The sequence below is a fragment of the Podarcis filfolensis genome (genome assembly GCF_964270895.1).
Source record: "Podarcis filfolensis genome assembly, chromosome: 10".
In the NCBI taxonomy this organism is placed as follows: domain Eukaryota; kingdom Metazoa; phylum Chordata; class Lepidosauria; order Squamata; family Lacertidae; genus Podarcis; species Podarcis filfolensis.
Window position 1 is genome coordinate 4,516,173 of NC_139612.1, and position 22,057 is coordinate 4,538,229.

A 22,057-nucleotide genomic window follows, 5' to 3' on the forward strand; every position below is an offset into this window, starting at 1 on the left:
TAACCTCCTCTTCTCCAGGCTAAACATGCCCAGTTCCCTTAGCCGTTCCTCATAAGGCATCGTTTCCAGGCCTTTGACCATTTTGGTTGCCCTCCTCTGGACACGTTCCAGTTTGTCAGTGTCCTTCTTGAACTGTGGTGCCCAGAACTGGACACAGTACTCCAGGTGAGGTCTGACCAGAGCAGAATACAGTGGCACTATTACTTCCCTTGATCTAGATGTTATACTCCTATTGATGCAGCCCAGAATTGCATTGGCTTTTTTAGCTGCCGCGTCACACTGTTGGCTCATGTCAAGTTTGTGGTCAACCAAGACTCCTAGATCCTTTTCACATGTACTGCTCTCAAGCCAGGTGTCACCCATCTTGTATTTGTGCCTCTCATTTTTTTTGCCCAAGTGCAATACTTTACATTTCTCCCTGTTAAAATTCATCTTGTTTGTTTTGGCCCAGTTCTCTAATCTGTCAAGGTCGTTTTGAAGTGTGATCCTGTCCTCTGGGGTGTTAGCCACCCCTCCCAGTTTGGTGTCATCTGCAAATTTGATCAGGATGCCCTTGAGTCCATCATCCAAGTCGTTGATAAAGATGCTGAATAAGACCGGGCCCAAGACAGAACCCTGTGGCACCCCACTAGTCACTCTTCTCCAGGATGAAGAGGAACCATTGATGAGCACCCTTTGGGTTCGGTCAGTCAGCCAGTTACAAATCCACTGAGTGGTAGCATAGTCAAGACCGCATTTTACCAGCTTCTTTACAAGAATATCATGGGGCACCTTGTCAAATGCCTTGCTGAAATAAAGTTAGGCTACATCCACTGCGTTCCCTTCATCTACCAGGCTTGTAATTCCGTCAAAAAACGAGATCAGGTTAGTCTGACATGACTTATTTTTCAGAAATCCATGCTGACTATTGGTGATCACAGCATTCCTTTCTAGGTGCTCACAGACTGTTTGCTTAATGATCTGCTCCAGAATCTTCCCTGGTATTGATGTCAGACTGACTGGGCGGTAATTATTTGGGTCCTCTCTTTTCCCCTTTTTGAAAATAGGGACAACATTTGCCCTCCTCCAGTCTGCCGGGACTTCGCCTGTTCTCCAGGAATTCTCAAAGATGACTGCCAGCGGTTCAGAGATCACATCTGTCAGTTCTTTTAATACTCTTGGATGCAGTTCATCTGGCCCTGGAGACTTGAATACATCTAAACTAGCCAAGTATTCTTGTACTATCTCCTTAGTTATTCTGGGCTGTGTTTCCTCTGCTGAATCATTTGCTCCAAATTCTTCAGGTCGGGCATTGTTTTCTTTATCGGAGAAGACTGAGGCAAAGAAGGCATTGAGGAGTTCAGCCCTTTCTGTGTCCCCTGTTTACATTTCACCATCTTCTCCTCTGAGTGACCCCACTGTTTCTTTGTTCTTCCTTTTGCTACGAACATACCCATAAAAGCCCTTTTTGTTGCTTTTAACCTCTCTAGCAAGCCTGAGTTCATTCTGTGCTTTAGCTTTTCTGACTTTGTGTCTACACGTGCTGGCTATTTGTTTGAATTCCTCTTTGGTGCTTTCCCCCCTTTTCCATTTTTTGTACACATCCTTTTTTTAATCTTAACTCAGTTAAAAGTTCTTTAGATAGCCACCCTGGCTTCTTTAGGCACCTTCCATGTTTCCGTCTCATTGGTATTGCCTGAAGTTGTGCTTTTACTATCTCCCTCTTAACAAACTCCCAGCCATCATGAACTCCCTTTCCTTTTAGTACTACTGTTCATGGGATCTCACCCAACACTTCCCTAAGTTTTATGAAGTCGGCTTTCTTAAAGTCAAGAAATTGAGTTCTAGTATGCTTGGCTGCTCCTTTCCGCTGTATAGTAAACTTCAGAAGAGCATGATCACTCGCGCCTAATGATCTTTCCACTTCTACCCCACTAACCAGGTCATCAACATTGGTTAGGACCAGATCTAAAATGGCTGTTCCTCTTGTTGCTTCTCCCACTTTCTGGACAATGAAGTAGTCTGCAAGGCCAGTGAGGAATCTGTTTAACCTTATGCTCTTGGCTGAGTTTGACATCCAACAAATATCCGGGTAATTGAAGTCCCCCATTACTACTATCTCCCTTCCTTTTGCATGCTTGGCCATCTGTTCTAGGAAGGCATCATCTATGTCCTCCGTTTGGCTTGGGGATCTATAGTAAACTCCCACAATGAGGTCACTGTTATTCTTCTCTCCCTTAATTTTGACCCAAATGCTCTCACTTTGGCTTTGAGGTTCTAAATCTTGGATCTCTTCACAGGTATACACATCCCTGACATATAACGCCACTCCTCCTCCTTTCTTGTCTGGTCTGTTTCTCTGAAATAGATTGTATCCCTCCATTATTACATTCCAATTGTGGGACTTATCCCACCAGGTTTCAGTGATGCCTATTATGTCATATTTAGTTTGCTGTACCAAGAGCTCAAGCTCATCTTGTTTATTTCCCATGCTTTGCGCATTAGTGTACAGACACTGAAGTCCATTAATCATTCCCCCGTGTCTCTTATTTAAGGATTTTTTCCTCCCACCACTAGGTCTGCGTGCTGTTTGCTCCATTTGGTCTATGACATTGGGATGATCATCTTCATCAATTGATAGACTCCTACCTTCAGGAGCACTGTCTTCCTCCCCCACATTAGTCAGTTTAAAGCCCTCCTGATGAGGTTTCTGAGATTTTTGGCAAAAACATTCCTCCCAACCGTTGTGAGGTGCAGCCCATCGCTTGCCAGAAGTCCATCTTTAAGAAACTGCAGTCTGTGATCTAAGAATCCAAACCGTTCCTGTTTACACCATTTGCGAAGCCAGTTGTTCACTTCCACTATTTTTCCCTCTCTCCCTGGGCCACGTCGTTCAACTGGGAGGACAGATGAGATGACAATTTGTGCATTTAATTGCTTCAATTTCCTGCCCAGAGCCTCGTAGTCTCTTTTGATCTTCTGGAGGCTATTGCTTGCGGTGTCATTGGTTCCCACATGAACCAAGAGGAAGGGGTATTTGTCAGTGGGTTTTATGTTTCCTTGCAGTCGTTCAGTTACATCTTGGATCTTAGCCCCGGGGAGACAGCACACTTCCTGAGACATCTTGTCAGGCCCACAGATCACTGCTTCTGTTCCCCTCAGTAGGGAATCCCCTATCACCACTACACGCCTCCTCTTAGGTTTGGTCGGGGTTCTTCCGTGAGCTGTCCGTTCCAAGGTCGCCTGCACATTCCCTGAGGACTGACTTTGCTGCTCGTCTTCATATACCTGATCGACTGTAATGAGGGAGAGATCCTCAAATGGAGTCTGCTCTTCGTCTTCCATGCTAGGGGAGAGGACCTCAAAGCGATTGTGTATTTCTAAACAATCAGAGCAAACCCTGGGCCTCCTACTTCTTTGAGTCACGTTTCTCCATATATCTGGCTCCTGTGTTGGTGTACTAGCCTCCTTCTCAGGGGAGTCCCCTGTCTCCTCCTTGGTGGAGACGGTGTGCTCTGTTGCTTCCAAGAAGAGCTCCAGCTCTCTAATTCTTTGGAGCGTAGCTACACGTTCCTCCAGTTGCTGGACTTTGTCTTGTAAGAGGGCAATCAACATGCAATTGCTGCAGGTAAAGCTGCCTGCAACCTTTGGCAAGATGGCAAACATTGCGCAGGAACCGCAGGCGACTGCAGCTGTTCCCTCACCCTCCATCTTGAGAACGTGTCGTTGGGGGTGACTACAGCGGTCCTCCATCATAAAAAGTGTGAAGACCTACCTCAACAGAAACCCTGCCCCCTCTGACCTTTGCACAGGGAGAGCAGCTAATCAGCCACAAGAAACACACACACGAGAAAACCCTTTTTGCACCTTCTTCAGCTGCTGCCCTGCAAGCTCCTCACTACAGAATTTCAAAATGAACCACTTCTTTCATTAAAAGGCAGTTTGTTAAAGTTGCTGGTTATGGTTGGTTTCCCCCCTGAGTGTTTTCCTGATTCATTTTCTTTAGGATTTTGGCCTTTCTCTTAGGGCTGTTGACACATTACATTCGGTGAGTGTACAGTCTGGGTACTTGTGTGCACAATTGGTTGTTGTGCCTGTGCTTAGGGTTAAGTGTGAACAAAGCTACTGTGAATTTTGTGTTTTATTTTTATGGAAACTGCCCGGAGAATAGATAAGCAGTAGGGAAATATAATAAATGAATCCATAAATAAAAATGATTTAACTGACTGAGTGACCTAATTGTAAAACACTCTGCTTTTATGATGTTTTCATTTTTTTTTATTTTTTAAAACCCAAGCTGACATACCAGCCATTTCACTTACTCTTTGGACTTTGCCATGATGATGGCTTAGTGTAAGCAATAATCCCATATTTGCACTGTAAGGCCATAAAGTTGTGTTGCTTTTTTGCGCCTCAGGCAAAATGGGGAATTCAGGTTAACACACTCCTAGGTGGAGCTCTCGGGAGTGTCGCCTTGACCTATGTACATATTTATCAACTTCAATGGTGACTGAATCACATGTCCTTGGCACAGTCATCCTGAACGTGTAGCAGAAGAATAAGAGGCTGGCTACTTGTTTTCCAAAGTCTACTGTATGTGTGTCAGCTACGTGTCACTGTTGTCAAGGAACATGCACATGGGAATATTGGATTTATTGATCTAAAATACAGTCCTAGATTTGAATTAATTTATTTTGTGCAAATTAGAGCTTGCTTTCAATGATCATTGGGGTGGGGGTTAAGACTATAATGCAAATGTGGCAATTTGAAATCTCTTAACTGAAGATTGCCACTTGTCCAGTTTTAATTTTAATTGTTTGACTTAATTGTGGGATGTATTCTAATTGATTGATCACTTGTATTGATCACTCGTCTTATTTATATGATGTTAGCCACTCTGAGCCCGGCTTTGGTCAGGGAGGGCAGGATACAAATAAAATTTATCATCATCATCATCATCATCATCATTATCATCATCATCATCATTATTATTAACTAGGGGAGCTTCTGTGACACCACATACAGCAGTTTCCAGGCTGCAATTGCCAAGAAATTGCTAACAGTGTACCCTATGCATGTCTACTCAGAGGTAAGCCCCACTTTGTCCAATGAAGTTTACATCCAGGTAGGAATGGCTGAATATATCAATATAAGCTTTTCCCAGATTCTAATCTTTTCCAGTCTTGAATTTGGATATCTACATTTCCACATTGGTTTGAGATTTTTAAAATTTTTCTATTGAAAAACAGTTCTTGTGAAAGTTCATTGGCAGTTTTCTGTGATTTTCTTTTAATACACATATTTTTGTCTGTATTTTTCCACTATAGACACATTTTTGTGGGGGTGGGAATTACCTAATATAATGTGGTTTTGGATGTTAATTTACTAATATGAACATTTATATGCACACTTTAACCTAGTATATGCATTTTTGCACACATTGCTTGGCTGGAGAATTTCATTGCGTGTGTAGGTCCCCAGGCCACCCCTCAAATCACTTCACACATAACACATAATTTTAGTTTTGGTTTTGGGGCACTATTTTGGCCACAACTTTATTAAAATACAAAATCAGTGAGTGGTTGTTTAGACATTGGTTATGACTATCTGTCCCCCCGCCTGGGACAGAACTGACATCGGTAGCCAGTAGAAGGGAAAGTCAAACTTGGGGGTCATTTGAGCTAAGCGTAGGACCCACGCCGCTCACCCCAGCAGCTCCCCGAAAGCTTGCCGGCCCTGGTCCCATGACAGCAATTGGACGAAATCGTGGCAAGCCCCAGGATTCCTTTAACGGAATTCCCTTCAGCGCAATAGGAGGGACAGGCACAGCCTATCCTGACCCCTCCACCACCAGCATATTATAACCAATGCCTAACCGCAACCTTACACGTTGTGACGAATTGCTGAGTAGTAGGCAAAGACCAAATGGCACAGCCAATCACCAAATGGCAAAATTCCTACTAGGCCCCTGCGCCAAGGCAGATGACCCCATGACAGGCAAAGCAAGGTCAACCGGAAAAGAGGGCGGGTGGGTGGGTGATCCGATGCACTCTGCAAAGAGAAAGAGAAAGCAGAGTGCACCATTTAAAGACTATGGTCCCACCCACCCATTTTGCAACATACAATTTGTCCCAGCAACCCGGTTATGTAATCACAATGCCAGGCAACAACTATTAACCTGCCTGGCAACAAGAGGCCTGGCTCGGCAGCCCACACCGCAACACGTGCTCTCATTTATTGGAGAACACGCTTTGCAAAATTTAGAGATGTACAAATGTTGGAGGATGACTATGCTTTGGTTTGCATAAAGTTTCAGAAGGTGCAAATTAGGTAGATTTGCCTTTAAATGCAAATGGAATGGAATTTTGTCCGTATTTAAAGGAGAACTTACCTAATTTGCACTTTCCATAACAATACATGAACCAAAATGCAGCCTTCTGCAAAAGCCTCCGCCTTCAAAATTCGCACTTCTCTGAATTTTGCAATACAGTTCTCCAGCCCAGTAATGGCACACAAAAGGTATATAGTAGGGTAAAGTGCATATCTTGGAGAGAATAATGGACAAAAAATGCATTATATTAGGGGGTATTGCTGTGCAAAGCTGTGCCTGGTAGGCAAGATAGCATATAAACATGTATATTAGGAGAAATCCTCACTATAGTTCTGGTGAATTTTCATGAGGACCTTTAAAAAATAACCTGATGAAGGAATGTGAAGAATGAAACTTATGACTGGGAAAATGAGAAATGGAGAGGAACGAAAATGGGCAGATTCACCCGTCCTGGGTGGGGGTCTCCGCTCCAGATCTTCCTTTGTGCAATGCAGACTAGAACACCTGAAAAGGGCTGTAATGAAATGCTTGTTTTTATGTGTGTGTGTGTCCCCCCCTCCGTACTAATTAGGGTGCTTCAGTGCCCTTTCTTTTCTTTTTAATTGGCCCTGCTGCCTCTGTGGCTTTCACGGCAGCCTGACCCACCACGGTAAAGCTAGAATTATACAGATGCCTCCCAGGGCAGTTCTCCGTCTTCTTCAGCACCTGTTTGCACTGCTTTGTCCCTGAGAAGCTGCATGCCTGAGAGCCCTTGGCAGGGCTTCCCCCTCTATTCTCATGTGAAGAGATGGAATGCTGTGACTCCTTATTATTCACTTTTGACCTTCTTAATTTTTTTGTGTCTTCCCGCTTTGGATGTACAGAGCCCCAGGCTGTGACATGCAGAGAGAAGTAGAGGGGGGGGAGCAAGAGCAAAAACCTTCAGGAATGTGGTAAGTCGATAGCTTCTGCATGACCATTTGCTAGCACAATTTTTCTTGCCACCTCCCTATTGTTTCAGAGACGGTTTTGAAGCTGTGGTCCTGTTTCAAACAGATTGTATACACCAGCAGTGAGGGACCTCGGGCTTGGGGGCCAATTGTGGACCTCCAGGCCTCTTCCTGAGGAAAAAAACCTACAACTTCTCCCCAGGCCACAGTCCTCGTAGACCCTGCTTCTCACCACAATAGTTTTTGCCTAGGTGGAATGTATCCTTCAACTAGGATAGTGCAGCTTGGCTTGGAGGGGGCCAGAGAGGGGTGTGTGAGTGTGTGAAGAAATTACTGTATTTTTTTGCTCCTTAAGACACACTTTTTTCCTCCTAAAAAGTAAGGGGAAATGTCTGTGCATCTTATGAAGTGAATGCTGCGTGGAGGAGGGACGTGTAAGCGGTTCCTGTCCGCTTTGCTGCTTTAAAGCGAGCCACAGAGGAGGGAAAGAAGGGGAGCCATGGCTCGCTGTAAAGCAGCAAAGTGGACAGGAGATGCCCGTTTTTCTGCTTTAAATTTGCTGCTTTAAAGCAAGCCACGGAGGGGGTACGGATGGGAGCCATGGCTCCCCTTCCTTCCCTCCTCTGAGGCTTGCTTTAAAGCAGCAAAGCAGACAGGAGCCGCCCGCTTTGCTGTTTTAATTAGTTTAGTACAACATTTAATTCAGAATATTCCCCCCCCCCCGTGTTTTTCCTCCTCTAAAAACTAGGTGCATCTTATGGTCAGGTGCGTCTTATGGAGTGAAAAATACAGTACTCCACTGGACTAAAAAAAAATGGTGTTGCTCCCACCCCATTTGCCTCTGGTCCTGTCATGTGACAAAGACACATGAGAGCAGAAGCAGCAAAGCAGGCTGGGAAGTGCTGGGACTGCACAATCATTTGGGCCTACTAAAGTTATTCAGGACTAACTGCTAACTGTGGAGTCACTCTGACATGTGACTCATTCTCCTTATAAGTGGCAGCCATTTTCTCTGTGTGTTCTCTGTAAAATTTCAATCAGAGTCAGTCTGCCTGAGTTGTGAGCAGAGTCAGCATGTAATCTCAGTCAAACTGTTTGGAACCATGTTGTTTATGAAGTAGTTTAACTCAGTAAAGCTCTTATTCTTTCACTTAAAAACTCTGTGTTATTAATTTACATTGCGCGTCAGGTCCTGCCTGCCATTGGTACATGGCCCCTGTAAAACAGTCCAGAAGGGAATGAGTTCCTCTGGTTCAAAAATGTTCTTTGGCATTGATCTAGAGCATCTTTGAGAGATGCCAGCCAGTCTTTTCCTGAAACCTTTCCCAAGAAAGAAACTTTCACATTCTTGGTTTTTCTTGCTGGTGAGCTGTTTCGGTTTCTGCTATTTATTTGCAAAAAAAAAAGCATGCTTTCACCTGTCAATCATTAGGCCGACTGATGTTCTAGGAATACCTAAAGTTGTTTAAGATTAGACTGAAAGGCAAGAGCCAGGGCTCTTCTGTAAATTGTCCATCAGCAAAGCAGAAGGCTCCAAAAGCTGCATTCCTGGCCAAGCCCCACTCGCTGAGGAACTGTTTAGTCTGCTGCACAAGTGCTGTTTGAAGACATGCTGTTATGTGAAGTTCAGTCCTAGTAGGGGGAGTTGATGTGTGAGTTCTGCATTCTTTTGTTCTTAACTAAGGCTAGATTAATAAAAGGTGTTAATCAGCATTTTTCTTTCTTGTCTAGGCAACGTCTCTCACTCTCCATTACTGAGAGTTGCAGCATGTGGAAACCTCGGGCAAAAAGTAAACAAGGTCCAAACCAGGGCTGCCAAGTTGAATAAAATATTGGGGGGGGGGGTAAGCCCCAGCCCACATAATCAATCACAAGATACAGTTCATGCACACCATTTGAATGGCAATGCTTATATGGACAACTTCTTCGCTGACGTTCATCAGGATGGTAGGACCTTATCTTGCCCTACCAAATGTGTGGAATAATGGCTGCTACAAGGATGTCATTCTGCAGTTGATACAAAAAGCAGGAAGTGATCTAGAGAAGGTGAGGGTACATCAGAGGATATGTTAAAAGTGTGGCACTTACTGTAACAACTTCATGGTGAGTACTGCCACCTTTTTTCTACGGGGGAGGGAAGGCACTGGTTAGGTTTAAATCGAAATATGAGCCAAACCAAATCCCTGCCATGTTCCTTCCCTCCTGTCCAGTTTTGGGTCTCCCTAAGCTGGAGAGTTTCTTCTGCATTCTCTTGCAAAGGTCTGGTGTGCAGCGAGTGACATTATCGCTTATCACATATCTAGGCTGACATTAGTAGCATTCCTGATCAAGTGTGAACACACTCATGATTCCCACAATTTACCCCAGAGTTTGTCAGAGGGCTTATTTGTTGCCAAACTTTTAACACTGATAACACTTTCTTCTTCTTCTTCTTCTTTTTCTTCTTCTTCTTCTTCTTCTTCTTCTTCTTCTTCTTTGTCTGGGAGACAGAGATCACTCTGGAGCCATGATGATAAGAGGAGACCACTCATACTTCCTTGTATTAGTTTTGGGATTCATTCACATGATTGCTACTCACTTTGCAGTGGACTTGGCTTACAGTCCAGGGCATGTCTGCCAAGATGGTTTTCACAATACAAATCAATTTCCTAAGTCTCCTTTTCTGTTAAGCATTAAGAATGATAAAGAAGCTTAAGAGGAAAAGTAACATTGCATGAGAAAGCAACAAAAGGAGAATACTTGAAGACTATGAACAACGACAGGGCTAAAAGATAATGGTGGCTGGGGAAGGGGATGGGAAGGTCTTGGCTATATCTTTCAGAAAGACCAGATTGTCACTCTAACATTTGTTAATAGGAAAGAGCGGGAAATTGGCATTTTTGAAGAAGAAAATTATCAGTTCCAAATTTTACATCAGCACAAATGGGACAAAAGCAAATGTGTATTTTGGCATCTTTCCAGGGAAATCAACATTTTTTGCATGCTGTACATAGGCTATAGCTAATTATTCAGAAAGCAACTGTAAAAAGAACAAAGATCCATTCTCATGTTTCTTAGAACGTCTATGAATAGACCTTGATTTTTAACCCTTTTCATATTTTAATGTGAGATCTTTCTGACTATTCACATTGCTGAACACAAAGCTTCCAGTATGCTCAGCCAGTACAGCCTTGATGGCTGGGTCTGGCGAGAGCTGTAGTCCAAAGGTTCTGGAGGGCACCAGGTTGGGGACAGCTAGTCTAACTCATCATCACTGCAGGGTTCAGGACTGGATGTGTAGAAGTCTGCAGTCATCCCTAGCTAGTAGCTGAGATGCTGCAGACAGATCAATAGAACACAGCAGTCTTCTTACAGTTCCTCTCTGTTCTATTTCCCTATCTTTTTATATCTTTTCTTCTCTTTTCTCTTGAGATATATCCCAGGAACTAAAAGGACATTGCAAGAGGTTACACATATAGGACTACATAGGAAGTGAGGCACACACTCCTGCTCAAAAATCTGCTGCCACTTAAACCTATAGTTACTTCATCTGCCATGGAGCGCTGCATCAAGCTTGCAAAATAACAGCAAATTCTAATTGGCTTTATCTGAAAATTGAATACATGAATAGATGACAGCCTATGAGTGCTGATGTGCTCTTCTGAATGCAGATGATCACTGTGCATTTGACTTTTAAAACCCCCTCTTTAAACAGTGTCAGCTTTGACTTCCTGATATGTGTCAGGCTAATGAAACCTAACACATTTCTTATTTTTCATTTACAGTGTGATTCTACATCTTTAATGCATAGTTTGCTATACTGGGTGTCATGCTACCCAGCAGTGTAAGCATTTCATCCATTTGCAAAGGATGTCTCTGGAAGAGTGCTTGAAAGATCATTCTGTTAGTCTGCAAAACAGTTTAATTAGCATGGGATTCTATGGCAAGCGGGCAAGCTCTACTTTACCAGTGACACAAGGACAGGCATATATTCTGGGAGAATCAGGGGAAAGGAATGAGTGTGTAAGCCTGTCCTAGCTCACTTATTCTCTCCCCTCCCCAATTCCTCTGGTCATTTCCAGCTTGGACTTATTTCTGGACTGAAGGGAGTGAGGAAAGTATCAGCGGAATGGACTGTGGGTCAGAATTAGGAACAGAAAGAAGTGTGGAACATTTCTTCCACCCATAACTTCTCAGTCATGGGAAGCCAGTGTGGTGTAGTGGTAAAGAGCGGTAGTCTCGTAATCTGGGGAACCGGGTTCGCTTCCCCGCTCCTCCACCTGCAGCTGCTGGGTGACCTTGGGCCAGTCACACTTCTCTGAAGTCTCTCAGCCCCGCTCACCTCACAGAGTGTTTGTTGTGGGGGAGGAAGAGAAAGGAGAATGTTAGCCGCTTTGAGACTCCTTAGGGTAGTGATAAAGTGGGATATCAAATCCAAACTCTTCTTCTTCTTCTTCTTCTTCTTCTTCTTCTTCTTCTTCTTCTTCTTCTCCAATCCCTCATTAGTGGACAGCCCCAGGTTTGTCTCACATATTGCAGCCTATGTGTAAGAGTAGCACTGGGTGTGACCTTGCCGTATTAAAGTCCTGCCTGGTAGTGCTCTGGTATTGAGACTTCAATGACTCCCATATCCAAAACATGCTTTCCAAAGCCCCCTTTCCTGAAATGAAAAAAAAAAGAGCTGAAGTTACTAGATAAACAACCTGATTCTCTGTTTTTCTTACAAGGAGCAAAAATAAGTAATAAGTAATAAAGGCATAATTAGATCAGAGAATAAAAAATGCAGCATGTAGGCTGAATAGACGCCTCTCTATTGTGTACTACTAAGTTATACTCAGTGCTGACCCACTGAAAAGAATGGGCCTATGTTATTTATGTTTATTAATTTTAATAGGTCTCCTCTTAATAGGACTAACATTGGATACAAACCTTGGTCTGAGTATATGAGCTATGTCTGTAAAGGTTTTTTCCTCTTGTGCTGCAGCTAATGTTTGATGTTGATTTTAGTGCATCAGTAAGAGCTAATAATTAATAATAATAATTTATCAGAAACGTGTTTGATTACAATCAAAGCACACAAAGCTCATTGCTGCGCCTCTTGATCTTCTGAAGGGCTTCACATTCCAATTAGATAAATTCCCACCTTTCCCTTTCATGTAACCATGCTGCTTATCCTTACACTTTCCCACTTCACATTCCCTTTCCCCCTGTTCTCATATTTATTTTTTCATCTGAAAAACTTTGCTCTACTTTATTTAATCCTTTCTGCATGTGGTTTGTGACAGTGTCAGATCAGACCAGACACTACCTTAGCATGGGCCTTCACCATCTTAGAGGACAGATTTTCAGCACAATTCAGTGGATTTGTCTAGTCCTATCAGGACAAAACCAACACAGTGGGAGGACTAAGCCGAGCCCACCTGAAGAAGGGTGGCTGGGATGCAGTGGGCAAGGATGGTCCACTTGGTGTCCTCCTGGCAGCAAAGGCCAGTCAGAAATCAGTAAGACAACAAGAAGCACAGAGTTGGAGACCTCAAGTAGAGCTTCAAGTTAGTAGACAACTCGCTCCAAAGAGTTGCATACCAAGACTAAGCCTTGCTGCCAACACATCCGCTCTGCTACCTATCCCAAACCCTGCCTCTTGCCGAGGGCATTCTTCAAGATTTATCATCCAAGTCTTCAGTCTTCTACTCCACCACTATTGTGTCATTTCCTGATGAACCTGTTGGCATCTTTAGTGAGATGGGATGAGAAACTGTGAAGCATTGTTTGAGCAAAAGATGTGGTATTGCTTTGAAGGACTCTGACTCAAGGTGTAAGAGGAATTATGGGCACCTGTTAACAGTGGCCTGGTTTGCTACTGGCCCCAGGGGATTTCTCCAGCACATGGGTACATACTCAGATCCTCTGCAGACCAAACTGTAGAGCCACAACTTCTTCTGCCATCATGATCCATCCTGGTCCCAAATGCCTCCTAACAACTTGCTTTCAATTATTATACTAACTGGCGCTTTCACAATACACACCCTCATCAAGCAAGTTGCCAAGTGCCAAGATGAACGCTTGAAGTAGGAGTCATGACACAGGGTTTTGTTTTGTTTTTTAAAAACTGTTTTTCCATTGTTGTTGTTACTATTACCTGCCCTCTCACTGTATCTTCTCTATTGTCTTTCTGGCATCTGCACTCTTTCCATAATGTCATTGGAACAATAGTATCTTTGATAAACTTTTTTAAAAATGTAAATAAGGAAGATGAAATAAGGACTAATTTGGGACCAAGTGATTTGAAGAACTGCTTGCATCTATATGAAGCTGCCCTTCTCTTGGGCTCACCATTAGTGCTTGGCATCTCTCTGTCTCAGGAGACAATGGGTGTGAAGCCAAACTGTTGGAGAGTTGCAGTGCCTGCTGTGGCTGTAGAGACGGATGCAGGAGAGACATGTTTTGTTGCATCTGGGGTAGATGAAGGCATCCGGTTGTGCTGATGCAGGTGTACCATGGCATTTATTCTCTCTATGCTCCTCCCAGGAGTCATTTCTCCTCTGGTCACTGCTGTGGATACACGACCTGACTGTCTCCAAATGCAGCTTCAATAAAACAAGGGAACCTGCTGTTCATCTTTTTCTTGGTAATATCATTCTGAGGCTTTCTGGCCCAAAATTCTTCCCCCTTTAGACTGGATCCTATAAGGCTCTTCTGTCTCTTACATGACTGTGATGGGAAAGGTGATTGTCCAGTGGTGGTTGGTGCCCCGTAGGGTGAAAAATGTGGAGACCACCGGGAGGTGGAGCCAGAGCCAATGAGAGGCAGAGCCAGCTAATTCTAGTTTTAACCCCTTCATTCATTTCAGTAGGGCTTTCACACATTTTATTTTGTTTCAGATAAAAGTTATTGTGTTTCTCCTTTCTTGGATTGCTTTAAAAATTGCAGCCAGAAGCAAATCTTGCTCCCCACTCCTTCACTCACAAGCCTGGTATCTGCTTGTATCGAAACCCCACTTCAGGTTTTGGACAACTATTCATACATCTGGTTTAACATTAACTCATATTGTTGCAATGCAACCGAAACAAAAACTGAGGCATGCTACTTAAGCTAGATGTCTAATGTTGAAAATATAGCATGAGCTCACATTCTTACTATTTCTTGCTCATAAAATAAAATAAATGTGCCCAGATTATTAGGATTATTTGTGCTCACGACTTTCAAAATTATCACAATCTTTTATGTGGGAGAAATATGTCAACACAATGACATCTAAAACCTTAAGACCCTCGATTTGAGAGCACTAAGAGGCATACAAAGGTGATGCCTTTAAATGTTAGATGTTGCTGTGTTGATCTATTGCTCACACATAAAGGATCGTGATTATTTTGCAAGTTTTAATAGCATATCTATTATAAGGTCTCTGTTACTCAGCTGAGAAAATATTAGAGTGCATTGACTGACAAGTCACATTAAATCAGATGTGGACAAGGGTTAGATTGGGATCCAGTGATGGAGGTGATGTGCACTAGATTGGCAAGTATTTCTGACTATCAATTGTTTAAACAACAAAACGACCCTCTCTGCTTTGCTGCCATCCTAAATTAGGCTGCTGAAATGAAGAAACTTTAGAGAAGTAGTTTTTTGTGGGGAAGGACTTTGAATGTTGTTTTAGTTCTGGTACTCTGAATAAATTCCTGGGCTTGGAATGCTTTCATTTTTAACTGTATGACTTTTGCAACTGGCTCTGAGTGAAGGATCTTGAGGTTTTAGTAAGAACTTCTGTTCTATATCAAGTTTCCAGTCAAGATTCTGTGAACGTCATAGTTAATGATGCTGCCATAATAACTGCAAAATGCTTTGACGGTTCAGTATGATGGATTTGCAGGGGCTGGTTCACACACCAATGGTTATTGCTTGATAGGTGATGGCTGTATCAAGCTGTGACTTGCATGTACGGATGCCTATAATTTTCACATTATCTCACACTACCTCCAGCTTTGGGCTTTCAGTGGAGTCAATTCACATGCTCAGCAATGAAATATTGAGTAATCAAGTAATGTGCACGAGTGAACTGACCAGCCTCCAGAAATCTCTCCTAGGTATGTTGCCAGCCACAAATGGCTACTTTGAAAGCAACAGGATGTCCACATGAATGCATTCTCTGTTCAAATTGCATTCTCTGTTCAAATTGCATGTAACATTATGACCAAAAATACAAACAGCAGTCAGTTAATGTAAGATAACTGGCTGACATTAGAAAGAAGCTTTTTTATGGAAATTTGTGATAACTTCAGAGAGAGGTGAGCTTTATTTTGATCTGTGATTATGAGAGCACAGTCAGCTTTAACTCTTTTTATAAGTAGGTAAAAGCAGTGGCGGAGCTTCATGCTCTGGCACTGGGGGGCGGAGAGCAGGCGGGGCCGGGGCTGGCGGGCGTCTTGGGGGTGTGGCATGCCGGTTGCAGGGGCGTGGCACCCAGCACGGGCAGGAGGGGCAGCCACGATGGCACCCCACCAGTGGGTAAAAGACCATGATGTGTCAGATGGAGGGCAGGGAAGGGGTGTGTGTGTGCTCAAGTCACTTTTACCCTTACCCTCTCCCACTTTTTCTGCTGCAGCTGCTCTTCCTTTTGTCTCCCTTAACTTCTCATGTTCAAAAAGGAGCTTTAGGGGTTGAGCAAGCCCTTCTGCCACTGCAATCATCTTTAGGAAAGTTCAGACCTTCCACTTAAGCAGAAGAGTGAAGAAGACGACACCCTTAAGCGGTATAGTAGGGGCCCTGTCCTCTATATCTATAGCGAGAGGGTGAAGTTCTCTGACCCCACAGAAGGCCAAAGGATGCTATGCAATGCATAGGATCAGCACCTCCCATCCTCTGCTACAACAGAAATGCTCCAGCTCCTTGTGAGAGCTGGAAAAACAAAATGTACCTGGAAGACTTCCTTCACTTCTTGTGCTGTGCGCATAAATGCTAGTGCTGCCCCCTCTGCATCCTTGGTCTGGTATGTCTCCAGCTGGGATCCAGAAAAGTGTCCATAGAGTTCTGACATGGTCACCACTCAACAAAGAAGCAGAACATTTAGAACCGATGCGGAAAGGTCATAGTTCATTGGTAGTGTATCTGTTTTGCATTCAGAAGATTCAAAGTTCAATCCCTGGCATCATCAAGTAGGGCTGCAAGACAACTGGACACCTTCTGCCAATGCAGACAATATTGAGCTAGATGGATCACTGGTCTGACTCTGTATAACACAGTTTCCTAAGACCAAAGGGTATCAAAGGGCCTTGGAATCTCTGAAATGCTTAGGAATCCTGTTCCATCCTGTATGCACCCTGGATACACAAACACACAAATGAAAGTTTTACAGATAAAAGTCACTTTAAAAAAACAGTCAACACCAGGTTTGAGATTTGCTCTCTGCATGCAAGCACAGCTTTACTTCATCTACCCTCTCTTCACAGTATAGTGACATCTACTGGATCATAATATATTGAAGCCTTGTCCTTCCTTTGTACTGATGGGGGGATATCTCATCTCAAGCATTTAATAGAAGGCAGGCATGAAGCTCTTCCTAATGAGAAAATCCAGGGTATGTCCCCATTACGTTGGCTTTTCATGAAATTGGCCATGCTAGGATTTTCTCTCTTACTACCTCTGTAAAAGTGTGAGAGAAGAGAAACACTTAGTGCAAGATTAAATTTTTCTTAGCACTCTGATGGCTTTTGATGCCTGGGGAATTTGCTCTGCTCTTTTGAGGCAAGCAATGATAAGCCCACAATCTCAAGCACTGTAGCCAAGCGAAGGAGTGAGCAAGCTTTGGGAGGACTGAGGGCCTGTCCCTTTCTACTTTGGCAATACTTATCTAACTTGGCATGCCATTGAAGTATGTGTTTTCACTTTCCAGAGACTTGGGAAGAAAATATTGCCAAGGAGACAACGGCTCTCACAAATGTAGTACAGAACAGATTTATTGTTTAGAGTCGCAGGAGAATCACAGAGATATGAGCTCCAGAGACAACAAATGGACTGTGATGCTCCATGTCCCCTCCTCTTGCCCCACAGTCATTAATCTGAATCAAGGCTCACCAGATTTTAGCCCCAACCCCTCCTTGCAATAACATTTTCCCAGGAAAAATCAGGAAAGACTGGAGTGCCTCTAAGCATGTGCGGTGCCTTTCTTTCCCCACTGAGCACACCTCCAGCATGTCAGTATTTTGTGAGAGGGATTCACATGCATACCAGGAAATTTAGCTTTGTGTGATTAAGTGGAGTAAAGCACTCCGTCATCATAGCACAACATATCTGCTTGAGATAAAGAAAAGAGTTTTTTGCAACTAGGAAAGTGAGAGAGAAATGCATTAAAAAATCTGGGATGAATGAATGACTAATAATTTAAGCAAATCAAGATGAGTCCTCATTGTTACATAACCTCCCTGCAAACAAACCAGAACCTTCAATCCGTGCCATAGCTATGGGCAGAGGGGGCTAGCTGGGTTTTTTTCCCCTGGGTGAAGCCTCCAGGGGGGTGCCATTGAGGCTCCCAGCCCCCCCTCTCTCTGTGTGTGTGTGTGTGCAAATGTGCTTGAGGTGTGTGCCAAACTGGATCTTTAACCCAGGGGAAATAAAGCCTAGTTTTCCCCTAGTTTGTCAGGGACTTTCTGGGGCAGCCTCTCTGGATCCAAACTCAAATAAATATTTGACAGTGATCCTATTAGTGCATCCCTAAGACCATCTCCATGGGTAAAAGAAGGCATTATTTAACCTGGAGTAGCCAACATAGTTCCCTCAAGATGTTATTGAACTCCAGTTGTTAATGTAGTCACTATTGAATACATGGGGGGTTAGGGAAGGGGTAGTACTTCTGGTGGGGGACATGTCATGCTTCTTCTAGGGTAGTTGATCCACCTTAGGTCCTCACCCTGCACTCAGCTCTCACCTGTGGCTCCAAGAAGCTGTCAGCATGCAACAGCAGTCACTCCCCAGGAATCAGCTTCGAGTGGCTGGCTAAACCAGGTGAGTGTAGCCGATGGGTCTCAAACCCTCAGTGAGTTACGAACTTCCCCTGCATGAGAAGACAGGCTCTGGCGGATTGGGTGGACGAAACCAATATTGGGTCCAACAGTCAAGAAGGTAGTTTCTGCACATGGTGTAGAGGGAAGTGAGAAGCAGACGAGAGCTGGTCAACTTGGGAAGGTAGCCAATCTAGGAGAAGGAAAACTCTGATCTTAAACCTCCACTGCCGTGCAGGAGATCTTTGAGAGAAGAAAAAGCTGAGGAGTAAACCCTACACAAATCTGGAGTGAAGTCCCTAAGGTAGTTGGATGGTGCCTTGCATGCCTCCTTCCGGCAACTCCTGCAGCCAAGCTGGTACCCAGTGTATTGCTCTGCTTTCCTTTGGACCACATCAGCAAAGCCGAGAGGGAGGTTGTGTCATCTAGGCAGCTCAGGACCGTACCTACTGCCTAGGCTTGTGCCCGGGGGGGGGGGGGTCACTTCAGTGCTGACTTCATCCCAGAGGTGCACTCCATTGTCTCATGAAACAGAGGGATGCCAACAACATTGGCTGGGGTTGATTGGATTGGGAGTCTGATGTCATCCAAAGTGGAACAGGTTTCCCATACCAACTTTAACCCCTTTGGTCTACTGGAGCGAGAAGGCAGGAGTTTGCTCAAAGTTCTGGGAACTCTTTGAAGTGTTGAAAGCTTTTGATGGCACTGATGTTTGTCCAACCCTTTTCGGTGTTATGGATTCTGACCCTTACTTGGGATGTTGCTGATTATAAATGGGCAAGATGCACTCTGCACATGCTCAGTGGTGTTCTTTCTTTCGCTTGTTCTAAGATTGAGCCCCAGCATTCATAGCATTAAGTTCTGGAGCGGAGCCCTGGATCCAAGGAAGTCCTTTGCAAATGTTTGGAATGACATCTGGTTGCAGAAATCAATGGCTGGGAGGTGCGAATTGACTGAAGGATTGAATGGCTGGCAGAGGTGCTTGAGGGTCTGCAGGAGAGGCATGCTACTGTATACACACTGGCCATTATGGCTCATCTTAATTACCATATTTTTCGCTCTATAACATGCACCCGACCATAACACGCACATAGTTTTTAGAGGAGGAAAACAAGAAAAAAAAATATTCTAAACGAAACAGTGGATGTATGATTTTTGTGGTTCATGCTGTGGCCACAGACATGTGATCTGACGGTGAGTTTGGGGTAGCCCAATGCAAAAATCCTGAGGATCCATGTGGATCTACGCTTTGTAACCACGTTTTTGCACCACTGCGGCCCCAAGCAACAGTGGGTGCGTGATTTTTTTGGTGCAAGCTGTAGCCATGGACATGCTATGTGATCTGATGGTGAATTTGGGGTGACCCAGTGCAAAAATCCCGAGGATCCATGTGGATCCACGCTTTGTAACCAGGCTCTCTGTCCCTCTCTTCTCCCCACTCAATGGCTCTTCTCCCGCTTTGCTGTTTCAAAGCGAGCAAAGCGAGCCACGGAGGAGGGAAGGAAGGGGAACCATGGATCCTCTGCTCACGACTGCAGCAGATCCCCCCACCATCCATAGGCATTCGCTCCATAACACGCACAGACATTTCCCCTTACTTTCTAGGAGGAAAAAAGTGAGTGTTATGGAGCAAAAAATACGGTACTCTGTGGTTTTGCTTTCAGAGGCTTGCCTGCTGCTGGAAGCTGAACTTGACATTTATTTAGAGGTCCCAACACAACAGGTTAGCCTTGAAATAATATGGGGGTGGGAATGCAAAGCCATCTTTTCTTTGGGGGGAAAAACAATTATCAGTGGGAGTCTGTGATGAAAGTGAATCTGTCTGTTTTCAAGGTCCTGCTGTATCTCTGAGCTAATAACAAATGGAAAACAAGCCATTCCTAAGGATGCTATAGGAATCCCAAAGTCCTATGGGATTTACTTCTAGGTTTACTTGCAGGGGTTTGCAGCACAGCAGCGGTATCTTATGCAATAGTACCATTCTATTCTGCCTTGGTTAGACCACACCTGGAATACTGTGTCTAATTCTGGGCACCACAGTTTAGGAAGGATGTTGACAAGCTGGAAAGTGTGCAGAGGAGGGCAAGCAAGATGATCAAGGGTCTGGAATCTAAGCCTTATAAGGAACGGTTGAAGGAGCTGGTAATGTTTAGCATGGCATGGAAAAGAGGAGACTGTCAGGAGATATGATAGCCATCTTCAAATATATCAAGGGTTGTCCCATGGAAGAGGGAACATGCTTGTTTTCTCCTGCTCTGGAGGGGGGGGGGACTCGAACCCTTCAAGTTACAAGAAAGGAGATTCTGACTAAACACCAGAAAGAACTTTGATAGTAAGACATGTTCAACAGTGGAACAGACTCCTTCATGAGGTTGTGGCAGTGGCGTAGCGTGGGTTGTCAGCACCCAGGGCAAGGCAAGTAATTTGCGTCCCCTAATCCGTGGATTTTAGCAGGGGGCAGAGAGCTGCGAGTGCGAGCGCCCCCCCCAGATGTTGCGCCCGGCCCCCCCTGCACCCCCCACGCTACGCCACTGGGTTGTGGACTCTCCTTCCTTGGAGGTTTTTAAGCATCTGTCTTGGATGCTTTCGCTGAGATTCCTGCATCGCAGGGGGTTGGTCTAGATGACCCTTGGGGTTCCTTCCAGGGGTGCCAACTTGAGTAAAATGTTGTGGGGGCCCAGTCCTCTTTCACAGGATGCCGTGTACGCGCACTGTTGGAATGGGAGCGCTCCTCAACTTGGTGGGGTCCCGGCCCCCTCAAACCTTTTCTTGCGAGGGCTGAAGCCCCCGCGGCCCCGAAGGGGGGCTCCTGCGCTTCCTTCCCACTCTGCCGGGGCTTGGCGCTTTTCCCTGCCCGCCGGCCAAGGCGCCCCGGACTCCTTCCTCGTAGGTGGGGCTTCGGGCGTTGCTTTACGAGGCGCCCCGCCGGCTCAGCCCGCCGATTTGCTCCGCCAGGGAAGTCTGCAGAGGCTCGTGGGCAGCGCCGGGGCGAGTGAGGCGGGTCCTGGGCGGGGAAGCGCAGCCTCCAGCGCGCCGCGCCGCCGCCGCCGCTGGCCATTCCGGCGAGGTTCTCCGCGCGCAAGAGGCTCCGCGGACCTGCCAGGATCCGGCGCCGACTCCTCCCGTCGCGCCTCTCTCTCAGCACCGCGCACGAGCTGGGACTCTACTTAGCGCAGCCCAGGAAGGGAAAAAGTCCTGTCAGAGCCCGGGGATTTTTAAAAGTATTCTTTCGCTCCCCCAAACCGGAACCGCCGGGCACCTCCGTGTCCCTTCAGGACGCAATCCTTCCGTGGGTCGGTGAGTACAGTCGAAAGTTCCCTTTCAGCCTGGCAAATGGAGGAGGAAACTGATGACTGATTATTGGTATTTTTTTAAAACTCTTACTGGACGCCAATATTGTGTTTGTGTAGAAAATGTGTGCGTTGTGTATGTGTAAATATATTTGTGTGTCTGTACACACACACACACTTCTCACAGCCGCTGAATGTGTGAATATTTTTATCTTCCTTCCGCAGACTAGTTCTCTCCTCCCCCGCCTTAGTGCCGGCGCGAGCGCATGACACCTGCCTTCCCAGTGAAGCTGTAAAACGCTTTCCAAAAGCAGCGGGCAAAAGGTTGCTGTTTCCCCCTCCGCTTCCCCTAGAGCAGGGCCTGAACTTCAGCGCCTTGGGTCCCTTCGTCCTCCTCCTCCTAGTCTGCTAACTAAGGAGCAAGGAGCACTGGGATCTGGAAGGCTCTCCCTTTTCCTGGGCGTTCTGCTTCTGCGAGGATCTGCCTGCTTGCCGGGAGAGATCGTGCGTTATTAAGACACATGCGAATATTTTACTGCCTTGGTTTTGGGGAAG

At 45.1% G+C, this 22,057-nt stretch overlaps 1 protein-coding gene across 2 annotated transcripts in view; it reads left to right on the forward strand.

Annotated features, from left to right (window-relative positions):
• The first annotated feature begins 21,094 nt into the window (after positions 1-21,094).
• The window catches only part of SEMA3C (semaphorin 3C), a 126,737-nt gene continuing 125,774 nt past the window's right edge, over positions 21,095-22,057 (forward strand). The window contains exon 1 of one of the 2 annotated variants that reach the window (XM_083575137.1): positions 21,095-21,509. The gene's annotated coding sequence lies outside the window, so the exon portion shown is untranslated. The remainder of the gene's footprint in view (positions 21,510-22,057) is intronic. The other variant, XR_014539392.1, reaches the window with a different exon arrangement.